Source organism: Scyliorhinus canicula, chromosome 18 (assembly GCF_902713615.1).
Source record: "Scyliorhinus canicula chromosome 18, sScyCan1.1, whole genome shotgun sequence".
Taxonomy (NCBI): domain Eukaryota; kingdom Metazoa; phylum Chordata; class Chondrichthyes; order Carcharhiniformes; family Scyliorhinidae; genus Scyliorhinus; species Scyliorhinus canicula.
The window spans coordinates 50307131-50322663 of NC_052163.1; positions in this window are offsets into that span (position 1 = coordinate 50307131).

Genomic DNA, 15533 nt, shown 5'->3' on the forward strand with positions numbered 1-15533 from the left:
CTTCCCGCAGGTATAGTCAGCGGGGACACCAGTGGTATCCCTCACCACCCACATCCTACAGGAGGAGCATGCAACCACCCTAGCCTCCATCCCCTCTTACTTTACAGAATTAGCTACCCTGTAGACCAACTGGACCACCGCCCTCCGACTCTGCTTCCAGTCAACTGTACTCTAAACTCCTGGCTCCCTTCATGCTCTTTGATAAATATAGGAAATGAAATGTAAGGAGCACCTTACTCCCTCCTCACCAAACTCCCTCAGTCATCAAACTCTCACTGTAGCACTCAAATGCAACCAGTTCAGCACTCCAGTGCAAACAAAGTCTGCACTGTAACTAGATCATATTTATACTGTGACTCTAGCCTCTGAAAACTGGCCTAATCCAATTAACTAATTAACAAGCTCCAGCTGCAAGTTCCTACAAGTAGAACCTTGTTTAAAGCTGATTCAAAATTCACCTTCTTATAGACCAAACAGCAACTTTTAAGTTAATTAACTAAATAAAAGAAATACTAGACTTTAAATAAAAATGAACCCTTATACTCCCTCAGTCACCAAACTCTCACTGCAGAACTCAAATGCAACCAGTTCAGCACTCCAGTGCAAACCTAATGATACTCTAACGGAGGTTACTGTATGTGCAGAGTGGAACACATTGATGCTGCTGTCGAGGCACCGGAGAATTGCCAGTTGGTGTGAAGCCACACGCCCGCCATAATTTTGGCGTCAAAACCGATTCTCTGCCCAATCGCGTTTCCTGATTCCGGCATCAGTCGACAGAGAATCCCGACCAATGGCTATTGTTGCAGGCATCAGCTAATACAGAACTCTCTAGGTGCAATGCATTTGCCACATTTTAGCTTGAACCGCTCAGAACAGAAGGCATTAGTGGCCTGTTCGCTATATAGGGGATTAACAGATATTAGCAGATTTATGTACATGGTTAGGTATTTGTAACCCAGGGCCTCAATGTAATTATTCCAGGTAAATTCTAATTGACACATTGGCTGTTTCTTATTTAGATACAACTACTGTCACAGGGAGTGCATACCATAACACTGCTGACCTTGAATGCACAAAATTAAATGAAAGAAAGGAACTCTCATTTTATACCCGTAGGCAATAAAGTCACTCAAGTAGGTAGCAAAGTATGCCCAAGTCCATATCACTACTACTGAAAAATTGCAAAGCAATGTTACCCAGAATAATAAAATATCCTCAGTGAAGGGGAAGCTATTCAGTCCCAGCTCTAATGAACTTGCAGGTAACATACAGATGCACTCATTCTATTATGAAGCAAATCAGTCTCAATTCACTAATCCAGAGATGTCACAGTTCTTATTTAAGCCGTTATACTATTAGCATCACAGCCCCTTTATCCTTGTTCTTCAAATCAGCAGCAAATGTGTATACAACTTTTATACTTTAATCTGGGTTGCACTAAATCATTAAGACAGGCAGGGCAGTTATTTATGTTCAATGGAAAATGCAATCTAGGGCAACCCCCTTCGAAGAAAGCAATTCCCAAATTAGGTAACCGGAAATAAATATTCACAGTCATTTAACTGGGGCAATTCCATAAACTGGACTAGTTTCAGATATTCCCACATGGTGGAATGCATCTTACAGGCTGACACAGAACATTGCTGGAAAATTATTTTCTGCATCTATATTTTAAGGACTCCTTACATCTTGCATTTCCTCTTCAGGTGTGATCAGCTCAAGGATCTTTCAGAGAGGTACTGCTGTAGGCTTCCAGGGGACAAAATGTGAAGGGAAATGTTTATTTCCAAAGCCTCATTTTCAACAATATTAGTCTCCTCAACAAGCCCATTCATACCCTACTCCTGACTTGGTTTGTGGAACAGGAAGGTGGAGATTGGTAAAAGCAAAATCCTGCAGATGGTGCAAATCTGAAATGAAAACAGAGAGTGTGAGCGCTAGAAATGCTCAGCAGGTCAGGCATCTGACGAGAGAAACAAATGTCTGCTACTTTTCATCATCATTATTGTGGTGAATGTATTATGCCAATAATCCACCATTGTATTTGTATCTGTGCTGTTGCCCTTGTATTTGTATCTGTGCTATGCTGTTGCCCTTGTGGGCATCTCCTGTGGGCCATTGTATGGCATTATCCATAGGGGAACATGTTGGGGCATGTATGGGCTCCGCCCATGACTCCTCCCCTTGAAGGGAGGTATAAAGAACAGTCGACCTGTAGGCGGTTCTCAGTATTGGATCAGTCGCAGGCAGGCACTGTTCTAAGTTAATTAAAGCCACTGTTTACTTCTACTCTTGTCTCGAGTGAATTGATGGTCGCATCAATTTAATCAACTTAAACGCAACAATGGAATCGGCCCTCAAACCTGACCGACTGGAACTCGAACCGCGGGCCGCTGAGGTGAAATAAATTTTTTCGCACTGGCTCCGCTGCTTCAAGGCCTATCTTGCAGCCTTCTCCACGCCTTCCGTCACTGACGAACAGAAGCTGAGCCTCCTCCACGCACGGGTGAGCCATCAAATCTCTGTTCAACTCGACGAGGCCTCCTTCTACGCAGATGCCCTCGCGATGCTCGAACGCCTCTATGTACGGCCCGTGAACGAGGTCTAATTGGGGAAACCAAACAGGGTGAAGACACTATGTAGGGCTTTAATGTTGGTGGACGTGTCATGTCGGGGCAAAGGATTTGAAAGGGGAAGCGGGAGAACTCATCAATACATATTTCCTCAATATTATTGCTGAGTTCTCCCGCTTCCCCTTTGCAATCCCTTGCCCCAATATGACCACATCCACCATCATTAAAGCCCTACACAGTGCCTTCACCCTGTTTGGTTTCCCCAATTATGTCCACAGTGACCGGGGCTCGTCGTTCATGAGCGACGAACTGCGTCAGTACCTGCTCAGTAAGGGCATCGCCTCGAGCAGGACTACCAATTATAACCCATGGGGAAACGGGCAGGTAGATGCCAATATCATGCCAATAATCCACCATTGTATTTGTATCTGTGCTGTTTCCCTTGTGGGCTTCTCCTATGGGCCATTGTATGGCATTATCCATAGGGGAACATGTTGGGGCATGTATGGGCTCCACCCATGGCTCCTCCCCTAGAAGGGAAGTATAAAGAGCAGTCGACCTGTAGGCGGTTCTCAGTATTGGTTCAGTCGCAGGCAGGCACTGTTCTAAGTTGATTAAAACCACGGTTTACTTCTACACATGTCTCGAGTGAATTGATGGTCGCATCAATTATATTTAGATTGGGTCTAGGGGTGGCATGGTGGCTAGCATTGCTGCCTCACCGCGCTGAAGACCCGAGTTCGACCCTGGCCACGGTTCACTATCCATGTGGATTTTTCACATTCTTCCCGTGTCTGCGTGGGTGCCATCCCCACAACCCAAAAGGATGCGCAGTGTAGGTGAATTGGCTGTGCTAAATTGGCCTTAATTGAAAATTAAATTTGCAGAGAGGATCAGTTCACCTGGATGTGGGGCTGGTGGAGGTGATCTTCTCTACTGGAATGTTGCACATATGTGAAAATGAAAATTTACCATAAAGTGTAACACATGTTTTCTTTGGCAATTCAATTTATCAACAACAATGGTCAGGGTTTTACTGGGGCTTTGGGGTCAGTTTCAGAGGCAGGAAGGCTGTAAACATTACACGAGGAAGGCATCAGGTGGCATCTCCAATGCCTTCCCACTGCCAAGCCATTTTGCCAGTGGCGGTAAAGATGGCAGATGAAGCAGAAACTGTTCCCTGGCATCCCCAGATCACACTTACCTGGTTGTGAGGTGCACATCCATCAACATGGCCTCATCCTCCAGGTGTAGAACCAGCAGTGTCCACAGGTCCCTGTGGTGCCAGTGAGCTGCCAACCTTCTCATTGGACTGGCAGTTCTCGGGGGCATGTTGCTCTCTTTTGTAGCTATAAATATCGCGGTTAATAAGGTCGTCTTTCTTAATATTAATTATGAATATGCTTTCAGAGTCGCCAGGTATCTCTTGATACCGCCACAAGGTTCAACCGAATACCGATCGAAGAACCAATACACCAGTTAGTTAGTTCAAAGTCAATGCTACTTTATTTTTCACACAGTATGATTTACTCATGCACAATAACCAGACAGGCTAAACTATGTCTATCACTAACACCTATACTTAACTTCAGGTGCCCACTTAGGTCAGAGGAACAGTGGCCGTTGTTCAGATTTGAGGCTTTTGGGTTCGAAGAAGTAGCAGGAGTATAGCTATAGTCGTCCGTCTGGTAGTGAGCATTGAACTTGAACTTACTTGCTTCTGGTGGTGCAAGTGGAAGGGTCTCTCCAGTTGAGAGCCGAATCCAAGAGGCTGGACATATGGCGGGGGTTCCTTCTCATACTCGGGGGGCTTTGAGCGCTTTTAGGCGGGCCTTAACCTTGGCCCAATTAATTGGGCCGCTTCTCGATCACTGCCATCGATCTGAGCCAATAAAGGGGCGGCTGCCTTGATGGCTGGGTGTGTCCTAAGTGGCCGTTGGCCTTGCTTTGTTTGTTTCTTCTTGCTGGGGTAGTGGCGCCGGAATGTCTGGGACGGTATCGGCTAGCTGAGCACCAGTCTTTGTTCGTCGGAGATGGGCCATCAATGTGCAAATTGGCCAAGAGTTTCGCTTCTGTCTTCAGTCTGTCTTTTAAATACACATTCAGGCTCTGTGCCTACTTGTTACTTTGCATTGTCCATTTTTCCCTGTATGCTCTGCGAGTGTCCATTTTATATGCTGGAAGTGTCCATCCCAGATGGCTACACTCCCTCCTTATGATCCTCAATGCGAAGCGTGAAGGATCATATTACTGAATCTTCTTTGTTCTCTGCCTAAGTCGGGCACCCGCAATCAAGGGCAGGTTCTATCCTACTCTGTCCTATGGATTCGAACCTTTATCTAAATTGCTTTTATTTACATTATATAAAATCTTAAGGGGCACTATAACATTCAAGCATGCATTACATTTCTTTCTCTTCAAAACACGGCAACATCTATCTTTCTCTAAACTATCTTCAGCCAATAAACAGAATTTACAGACAGCATATAACTACACAATAGCAGCATTACATTTCTCTGTATCTTGGCGGTCAAGTACAGTAAATTCACATCCTTTCTTTATTAGAGCGAGACAAAAAAAATAATCCATGCACTTTATTTATTTAGAGAGAGTGGGGGGTTTGCTGGAGTCCGAAAATAGGGGGTCTAAGTGTGTATACGGGAGTGCGGGAGGCTTTCCTTCGCCATTTCCGAAGTCTCGATATCTGGATGACACTGCAGAGTATTGCTATCACTAATAGGGCTTCTATGATGTATGAAAGGGAATACCATTTTATGAGGTTGTCGCACTAGGTTGTCGCACTGGCTGCTTCTGGGTGTGGTGTATGGCAGTGATGGGATACATTCACGGCCTGTGTGGTGGGGGTCAGGGCGGTGGCTTCCGCACGCAACTGTAGTGATCCCACGATGATCTAAATGTAGGTTATTATGTCCGTCTTCATTGTTCTCCTGGTCTTCCTCTGTCATCTGATGTTTTGGATTTCCTATGGACACAAGCATAATATCTGTTATTACCTTGTTTAAGATCTCGTATGTCTGTCTGTCTCTCCTTTTATCATCAATTGCCCATTAGAATTGTCACCATATGTGACTCCCTCATTTTTTTTTAAAAACCAAATATTTTTGGGGACAAGACATCCGAAAAAGAAATACTGTCACAGTGCGAGCAGTCTCGCAGCCTGTGTGGCCGATGTGCTGGGTGGGCAGACAATTTCTCCGTCCAGCAGCCAATCGTTTCATCCAAGTGTTTGAGGATGTAAATAGCATGTGGGGATAGCGACATAAGGGTTGCCGGAAAGCAAAAAAATAACATGTGACAAGGAGCATTCTTTAAACCACATCCTAAGAAACAGTAAAAGAGTTTTGAACCAAAAGTGCCAAATGGGGTGCATGTAGGCTGCGGCAGGGCAAGAATGGGTGGAATCCCCGGGTAGGGCAGTGAACAGTGCCGTAGGTGCACTACCAGAGCTTAGCTGACCAGATGGGGATCCTCAGGCAGGGCGTGGATTGTGCCATTACTCCACTGCCTGAGTGACCAGATAAGAACGGAAAGAATTTGTGTTCATCGAGGATAAACTGCCTCTTATGATTGCCGTCGAATCAGAAGAGTAGTTATGACTGTATCAAGTAGTGTCTTCCGACAAACTTGTTCCTTTAATTGCCATGTAGCATTAAAAGAGTAGTCGTGACTGCATAAAGATTTGGCGTGGGCCCATGAATAAACTGTATCAAAGGATCGTACACAATACAAACATTCAACATGTAACATATCAAACTAAAATAACAAAACAGGCAGGCTCCATCAGAAAGAAGGAAACCATAAATGTCAATCGGTTCCTTTTTACCATCACCTTGACACCTCATTGTTCTACTGCAAAAAGAGTCGCAAAGGGGCTGGTCTGGTGGGAGTCAGACTCTGAGTCATCATCTTCTCCCGGTTGCCAACTCGTGACTGGAGTAGGTGTGCCAAGCGGCCTGGGCCGACGTGGGGTCCATCTCATTGTTACGGATGAGTCTGGAGGAATTGTCGCGGTGCCAATGCTTAGTGTCTAGGGTGGAGGTGGTAGGGGGCAATCCATCATCATCGGGCGGTGGGTCCGGTTCAGGTGCTTTTATATAAGTGGTCTTGAAGGGGTCAAACGTATCGTTTTCGGAGTCGCTGGGAGTGGGGCCTGATACAGAGTTGAAATGGTGTGGCGGTTCCATGGAGTCTAACGTATCAGTGATGTCGCTGTTGCTGTTGGTGCTGGTCGAATGAAGGGAGAGGCGGAGTCGTGCCTCTGGGGGTGGAGTCGAAGTGGTGTCCGTGGTCAGGCTGGACTAGTTGGGGGAGGGTAGGAATAGGCCTTTCATGGGCGGGGTGTGTTCCGTCTGCTGCTGCAAGTCAGATGTGGTGTGAGTGGTTGCTCTGTGTGCCATAAGCCTTAAGCTGGTTTATGTGAAACCATTCTGACTTGCCATTAGGATAAGTGATCTTATAAACGGAGGGGCTGACTTTGTCTGAAATTGAGTTGGGTCCTGAGAATTTGGGGGAAAGAAATGAACTGGGGTTGTACAGGGAGAGCATGACTTGCTGTCCTACTGAAAATTCCGTCGAGTGTACAGTCTTATCAAAACATGCTTTACTCTGTTTTTTTTGTGTGCCAAGCCTAACAGCTGCGGCGAGCTGGGCTGCTTTAACGTTTTCCAGGATTTGTTGTACTGTTTTCTCATGGGTCAGGGCGGTGACTGTGGGGCTGGCCAAATCAAGTCCTAATAAGTATTCTGTTCCCTTCATGGGTCGTCGGGTCATGAGGGTGGGGGGGGGGGGGGGGGGGGGGGATGGTGTTACCTATTGAAGTCGATACCGTGTTCCTAATGAACATGATGCAAATGGGAGAACTACGTCCCATGTTGTATTGTGCTGCTGCACCATTTTCCTCAGGGTTGCTTTGAGGGTTCTGTTCATGTGTTCTACAATTCTGTTTTATTGGGGGTGATAGGCTGTATGAAATTTTTGTCGGATGCCGAAAATTGTGAGGACATTTTTCATGATGCATCCTGTGAAGTGTGAGCCTTGGTCAGACTCGATACTACGGGGAAGGCCCCATCTTGTGAAAATGTGTTGTGTTAGAATCTTGGCTGTCGTTTTAGCCGTGTTAGTCCCAGATGGAAAAGCTTCTACCCATTTTGTGAAGGTGTTGATCACTACCAACATGTATTTAAAACCATTTCTGCAGGGGGGTAGGGGGCCTATATAATCAATCTGTAAATTAGTCCAGGGGCCATTAACAGGGCGGATGTGACTGAGTTGAACTTTCTTCGAATACCTGTCTGGATTGTTCTGGGTGCAAATCAAACAGTTCTCAATGTAATGAGTCACATTGGATTTTAAATCTGGCTGCCAGCAGAGAGGTCTGAGCTGGGCAAGGGTTGCATCTATCCCTTGGTGTCCATGGTTGTCATGGAATTGGTAGTTAATCTGATTTCTATTTTGGGCGGGGACCACAGAAATACCGTCTTTTAAAATTATGCCATTGTGTGCTGTTAAAGTGTTTCTGTATTTATCATAGAGGGCTGGGAAGTTACCTTTTACAACTTCCCTGAGCTTTTCGTCTTCCTTTTGGGCTTGGGCTAACTCTTGAATATTGGTCTGTGAGACCTGAACCACGTGTACTGGGGCACTCTCGGGAGATTCCAAAAGTGACCATGTCTGGAACCTGCTTTTGCTAGGGTGTCTTTCTTAATGTTACCGGGGGGGCTGCGAGCCTTAACGATACCATATTTATGGCCTTTTGCTGTTTTGAGGATATGCTGGAGTAATGGGGCTGAGGGTAGGGGTTTTCTGTCTGCGGAAAGAAAGCCTCTAGATTCCCACAGGGGTCGGAACTCAGTTAAGCTGTTATAGACATATAGGCTGTCGGAGTGTATGTCAGCTGGGGTCGGGAACGAGTCGGGGTGCTGTACAATGTAGGCTACAGCTGCTAATTCGGCTGGCTGCGAACCTAGATGTCCAGGCAATTTCAGTGAGATTTCTTCTAATGTGCGTCCCTGCGCATCCTCTACATAGATATCACAACCTGTGATCCTTTTACCATTCAAGACTGTGGAGGAGCCATCCACATAAATCCTAAGAGCTGCGTCTGTGTCTGAGGGCTGGGATCACTGTGGTGTCGTACCTGCTTTATGGGGAGCTGAATTGGGGACAAAGGCGCCTGTGTTGTGCTTGGTGGTAAAGATCTCACACTCATGTGGAGTGCCGTCGTACTGTAAATTGTCTGCTAGAAATGAGCATGTCTTAGCCCTTTTAACTGTAATGCCTCATCCTTGCAGGAGCAGAATCCATCGTGCTGCGCGAATTTGGCTGGCTGTGCTGTCCTCTAGTCTATCATCTGGTAGAAGTTGGGTTGGGGTGTGTTCTGTTAAAATGGTTTGGTAAGGGTTGAGTCCTGTTATGTATGCAAAGTACTGAACAGCCCAAAAAACTGCGAGCAAGTGCCTTTTGCAGGCAGAAAATCCTTGCTCTACCGGATCAACCACTCGTGAGGCGTAGGCTACGGGGCCTAAACAATCATGTATTTCCTGAAGGAGCACGGCCGAAAAGGTTCGGTCGGTGGATGCAACTTCTATTGCGTATGGGGCGAGTGCGTCAGGTACCTGAAATGTGGGAGCTGTGCTCAGGGCACGTTTTAATGCATCCACGGCATCCTTGTGCTGTGGAAGCCATTTCCATGGGGCTTGCTTTTTTAGGAGCTCGGAAAGAGGGGCTGCCTTTGTGGCAAAACCGTCTATGTGATTCCTGCAGTCACCAACCAGTCCTAGAAATGACCGGAGCGGTGTAACATTATGGGGCAAGGGTAATTTAACAATGGGGTCAATGCGTTTCTCATTGATCATGCGTTTGCCATGGGTGATCACTGTGCCTAAATAAATGACCTTTTCCTGGAGAACTTCATGGGCCTTTTTGGGGTTAACTTTACATCCGATTTTGTGAAGGAGTCCTAATAATTTGGAGAGAAGCGAAATGTGCTCTCCCTTATTGTCCGTCTGTAGGAGAAAGTCGTCTACATACTTGACGAGGCATTCGGGTCGCAAACATTTAGCTAATCCATTTGCCAACTGTAGGTAGAAAATGGAGGAGGAGTTGTGGAAGCCTTGCGGTAGGCACGTTCACGTGTATTGCTGTCCCTGCGAGGTGAAAGGAAATTTATATTGGCACGCTTTATCCAATGGAATGGACCAAAAGCCTTTGCTGATGTCCAAAACCGTAACATATTTCGACTGGGGTCCCTGTTATACAATTGTCTTGGGAGCTGCTAATGGGGTCACCTTGTTTAGAGCCCTTTAATCGATGGTCAGTCGCCATGAGCCATCGGGTTTCCTGATGGGCTAGATTGGGGCATTGTTAGTTGAGGCTTCTGAATGAAGTACGCCTTAGTCAAGTAAACTTTGGATGACTTTTGCAATTTCCCCCTCTGCTTGTTGGGGGAAACCGTACTGTTTCTGGTGTTTAGGATCGGGTCCAGTGATGTTAACTATACCAGCGAACCTGCCGCAATCATGCTTGTGCTGGGCAAAGGATGCTTTGTGTTTCTGTAAAACGTCTCCAACTTCTTTGTCCTGACTAATGGTTCGTGGATCAAACCAGAAGTCTCCTACTGCGCTAATCCTGTGTGCGCAGTCTCCAACTGTGAGCGTGGCGGGGGCTTGTGCTGCCTTTGCCATTCTCCACACACATTTATTGATGGGGTTGGATGAAAGATTGTGGGAGTTCATGAAATCTATCCCCAAAATGTGTTTGGCTGTCTGGGGTAGATCTATTAGAACAACGGGGTGTTTTGTCTTAATGTTACCTATCTGAATAGCCACAGGGGCTGTAATGTGTCCCTGCTGTAAGTGTCCTGTGAAGCCGCTCAGGGTAATGGTGTCTGTGGTGGGCCATGTATCCCGTTGGAACATTGTGGAGAATTTAACGTGGTACAGGACCCTCCTGTATCCCAAAGAAATTCTACAGCGTGTCCCCGGACTGTGCCTGCTACTACCGGTCTTCCGAACTTTTCCCAAAGCGTGTCGCAGACCCAAGTCGGGAAGCCCGAACACCGTCAATTGGTGCTGTTCATGTCAATGTTCTCGGAACGGGCGCTAACACTGTGAATGGGCTTGGCCCTGTTCTTAATTAGGGTATTTGCCTGCTGGTTTCGCTGCTGTTTCTGGGGGGCATTGCACTCTCAAGTGTAATGTCCTAACTGTACACAATTGTAGCATTCTTGGAATTTAGGCTGCTGTGGGCTGTTTCTTCCCTCGTTTACCCATGGGGGTTTTGATGTGTCCTGACTGGATGCATGTTAGCTTCTGCCTGCTCTTCCTCTACTTTTCCATGTTCTGACCTTCCCTGAAGGAACTGTTCCCAAGCTCAGGATAATCTCTTTAATACCCATTTCTCATTATGTGTGTCGTCTGAGGGGTCATAATTGACGCATGCTCCCTATCCTGCTTCAATCGCGTGAGAGACTAGGATACGAGTCCATTTGGCCATATTTTCTGGTGTCAAATGGGCGCGGACTAACTCTCCAAATATTGCTGTAAAGTGGGTCCAAAGGCGTCCAGCGAACGCTGTTGGGTGCTCAAGTCTTTTTCTGTCTGCAATTATTGAGTCTTTCTGCGGGATCTCCCTTATTGTAGCCGATCGCATCTAGGATCGCTGCATGCATTTCTTGGAGGGTACCTCCTCCTACATTTTGTGGGTCAGGAAGGGCTGCCACGATTGAGGGGTCGAAGCTCAAATCTGTGAGCTTAACTTTCTCTTTTTTGTCCAGGCCGTACATGGTCGCCTGTAGCTTAACATTCGCAAAATAGTAGTGCGGGTCCGATGTGGGTTGGAACGATTCGATTTTGTCACACGCGTCCCTTAATTGGGTGACGGTTAATGGGGTGGTGTACAGAAAATCGGTGTCTCCGGTTTTGTGGCCCTGCGCTGTGTGGTGACAGGGTTCATGGGATTGTGCTGTGCCTGTGCAGTCGGGGGTGGGGGTGCTTTCCCTTTCTGCGTTTTATCTTGGGTACATGCTCCATGCACATAGCGGTGGGCAGTTTCATTTAGCTCCTGCCAGGGGCCATTTTCCTGATCTAGATGGGGTCCAAATGTATCTTTGAAACCCTTTTCTACTGAGAGCAGGGTTTGCAGGTCTGCAATTTGCTTTCGGCATTTGGCGTGGCCCACCGAACTCTGCCTTTGTTCCGTAGTGGAACTGTGGAGTGCTCGTACGGCTGCTTTTAAATCCTGACATTGCTTCTTTAATTGTTCAACTTGAAGTTCTGTCCCTTCTCTTACCAACACCGCACGTTGCGTGTCTTGGTAGGCTTTGTCGTACTGGGACTGAAGGCTGCTTAGGTGAGCAAGACAAGATTGGTGTGCCCGTTTGACATCAGCCATCTCCTTGTCCTTCGCTGCTAACTGCTCTCTGAGTTGCTTATTAACTTTCTCGCACTCGCTGACGTCTCTTTCACTATTATTCTCTCTGTCTCGAATCTCTCTGCGGAGTGTCTTCACGACCTCCTCTGTGCCTCGCAATTGTGCCAAGGAGGACACGATTGCCATCGGCTTACGAACTTTTCCTAAACTCTTTTTATGAATCTCGGTCAGGTTATCCCACCAAATCTGTCCTATGCTTCCGGGAACTGTTTCCTACTTTGAGCAAAATTTGTTCCAGAGGCGCCATCCTTTCCCTTTTAAATACTTCCGAATGTCCTCTTCCCAAATGGGACACTGCTCTGCTCTATTGGTCGCTGCGACCTCGAATTCCTGGGGGTGCATAAGGCGTTCCATTGCCTTCATTGCCATCCCTACTGTAATCTCTGGGTTTCTGCCATAAATTTGGAACAGGGGGGAATAAAGCGGTGATTCAAACACGGGTACGGCTTAAGCTATTTTCCGGTCTACAAAACTCCTGAAAGTTTTACACAACAAAATCTATCGAGGTTGCCTTATATCCCTTGTTAGTAAGCAGGCAAATTACACACTTCCAGATCTTGGAGGTTTGATCGATGCTGGTCTTACACTTGTGGTTTTTAACTTTTTCCAAATGGGTTTCTAATTCAAAGTTGGGTTCTCTCGGAGTGACAAAGTCACTTCTAGGTCGAGTCCCGGCGGAGTTACCAGTAATGTTGTTCTCTTTTGTAGCTATAAATATAACGGTTAATAAGGTCACCTTTCTTAATCTTAATTATGAATATGCTTTCAGAGTCGCCAGGTATCTCTTGATACCACCACAAGGTTCAACCGAATACCGATCAAAGAAACAATACAGGAGTTAGTTAGTTCAAAGCCAATGCTACTTTATTTTTCACACAGTATGATTTACTCATGCACGATAACACTACAGGCTAAACTATGTCTATCACTAACACCTATACTTAACTTCAGGTGCCCACTTAGGTCAGAGGAACAGTGGCCTTTGTTCGGATCTGAGGCTGTTGGGTTCGAAGAAGTAGCAGGAGTATAGCTAAGGTCGGCCGTCTGGTAGCGAGCGTTGAACTTGAACCTACTTGTTTCTGGTGGTGCAGGTGAAAGAGTCTCTCCAGTTGAGAGCCGAATCCAAGAGGCTGGACATATGGCGGGGGTTCCTTCTTATACTCGGGAGGTGGGGGGGGGGGGGGGGGGGTGGGGGGGCATCGCCTGCTTTTAGGCAGGCCTTAACCTTGGCCCCAATTAATTGGGCTGCTTCTCGATCACTGCCATCGATCTGAGCCAATAAAGGGGTGGGTGCCTTGATGACTGGGAATGCCCTAAGTGGCCATTGGCCTTACATTGATTGTTTCTTCTTGCTGGGGTAGTGGCGCCGGAGTGTCTGGGATGGTATCGGCTAGCTGAGCACCAGTCTTTGTTCGTCGGCGATGGGCCATCAATGTGCAAATCAGCCAAGAGTTTTGGTTCTGTCTGCAGTCTGTCTTTTAAATACACATTCAGGCTTTGTGCCTGTTTGTTACTTTGCATTGTCCACTTTTCCCTGTATGCTCTGCGAGTGTCCATTTTATATGCCATCCCAGATGGCTACAGGCAGACTGCCATCCTTAACAGGACAGCAGCACCGATGGTAGCCACTTGATTGGCGTATCCCTGAGTCCCATCAGCCACCAAAGAACGGTCATTCCCACTCCCTCATTGTGACCTCTGAGAATTCTGAGCTAATATTACTCATTTACCTTTTCATGTATGAATATCTGGACTCTTTCTATTGATTCGTGGGATATGGGTGTCACTGGCAAGGCCCAAAATTTATTGCCCATCCCTAATTTCCCCCAAGGACCAAAATACGATTCTCTATTTCCCCATAAAAAATAGCCGAAAGAAAAATGTGAAAATTCATTGATAACAGAAATACTTCGCTATTTCAATATTCACCATTTTATTTTTGTTGCCATGATCTGACTCTAAAAATTATTACTGCTGTATAAAGTGTATTTAAACTCTGCGACTAAGTTGATCCTGTGCTTAGGTTATGGCGGCGAGTTTCATATCTCTTTCTTTTGCTACCCATGTTGGGTGGAACAGAGTGCTGGCTAAGGCGAGAAGACCAGCATGTACCTTTCCGGAGGAATAGCCGAGCTTTCTCTCCAGATTCCCTGGCTCTCAATGACAGAAAATCTGGGGGCGTGATTTTCGGGGTCACACTGGTGGGGCAGCGCCTGACAGTGGCAGAGCCGGTAATACCGGCTCCACAAAGATTGGGGCCCTTTTATCTGTGCGAAACAGAAAACATTTGCTCCCCCCCCCCCGTCCTCCCACAAACACCAGGGCAATCCCATGGCACCTCAATCCCATGACTCCCCAGATAAGGGAACCCCGCTCAGTGGAGCTCTCCAGAGGGCCTTTCCCCTGGTGCCATGTTTGCAGTGCCACCCAGCTTGTTATGACTCTCTCTCCCTCCCCTCCCGGGTATACCGTTGCGCCCCCAGCGAGTTCCCCTCAACTGCTTCACATTTTCAAATACACGTTCCAAACCTCGTCAATGTGATGTTGCGTCGTCAAGGGGAAAATTCATCTTTTGGGGGAACCTATGGTGAGGAAGCCATTTAAACAACTGTAAATTTATTGAAATGGATTTAAACGAGGTTCCCACTCATCGTTACGTCACCAGCGAGGTGCGGGGGAAATCAGAATGAGAGTCTCGTTACTGCAGGATTTTCCGGTGGCATCGCCATTTTCACCCACGGCAAACGCCAGCAGAAAATCCCCACCACATAATGGGCAGCATGGTAGCACAAGTGGATAGCACTGTGGCTTCACAGCGCCAGGGTCCCAGGTTCGATTCCCCGCTGGGTCACTGTCCATGCGCAGTCTGCACGTTCTCCCCGTGTCTGCGTGGGTTTCCTCCCGATGCTCCAGTTTCCTTCCACATTCCAAAGACGTGCAGGTTAGGTTAGGATTGGCCATGCTAAGCTGCCCTTAGTGTCCAAAAAGGTTAGGAGGGATTATTGGGTTACGGGGATAGTGTGGAAGTAAGGGCTTAAGTGGGTCGTGCAGTCTCGATGGGCCAAATGGCCTCCTTCTGCACTGTATGTTCTATGTTTATAATTTTGTCAATGCACTCAGTATTGCTCAAATGCATAACTCAGTGTCTGGTTCATGATGGGCCACAGACTGGCAAACCTCACTGCTAATAACTTGCTGGCACACTTAATTTCACGACTCAATTAAACATCATAGAATTAGATCAGTGATTCTGGCAGATTGTGAAGCGATAAATTGGCTATTAAAAAGGCCTTCAATACCAATGAGAATATGCTGCTGTCCATGGATCAAGGGCACATTTGTTCTGCTGGAACAGAGTTTGACCGAGGCAAGAGTTAGGTTGATGCTTCCAAAGTAAAGAGAAATCATGTCATTTGGGGTGGTAAAGCAAAGAAAACTCATGTAAGAGAAAAGTGACCCATATGCTCATGGATGCAGTCATATGTCCTGTGCCAAGTTAGAATGATA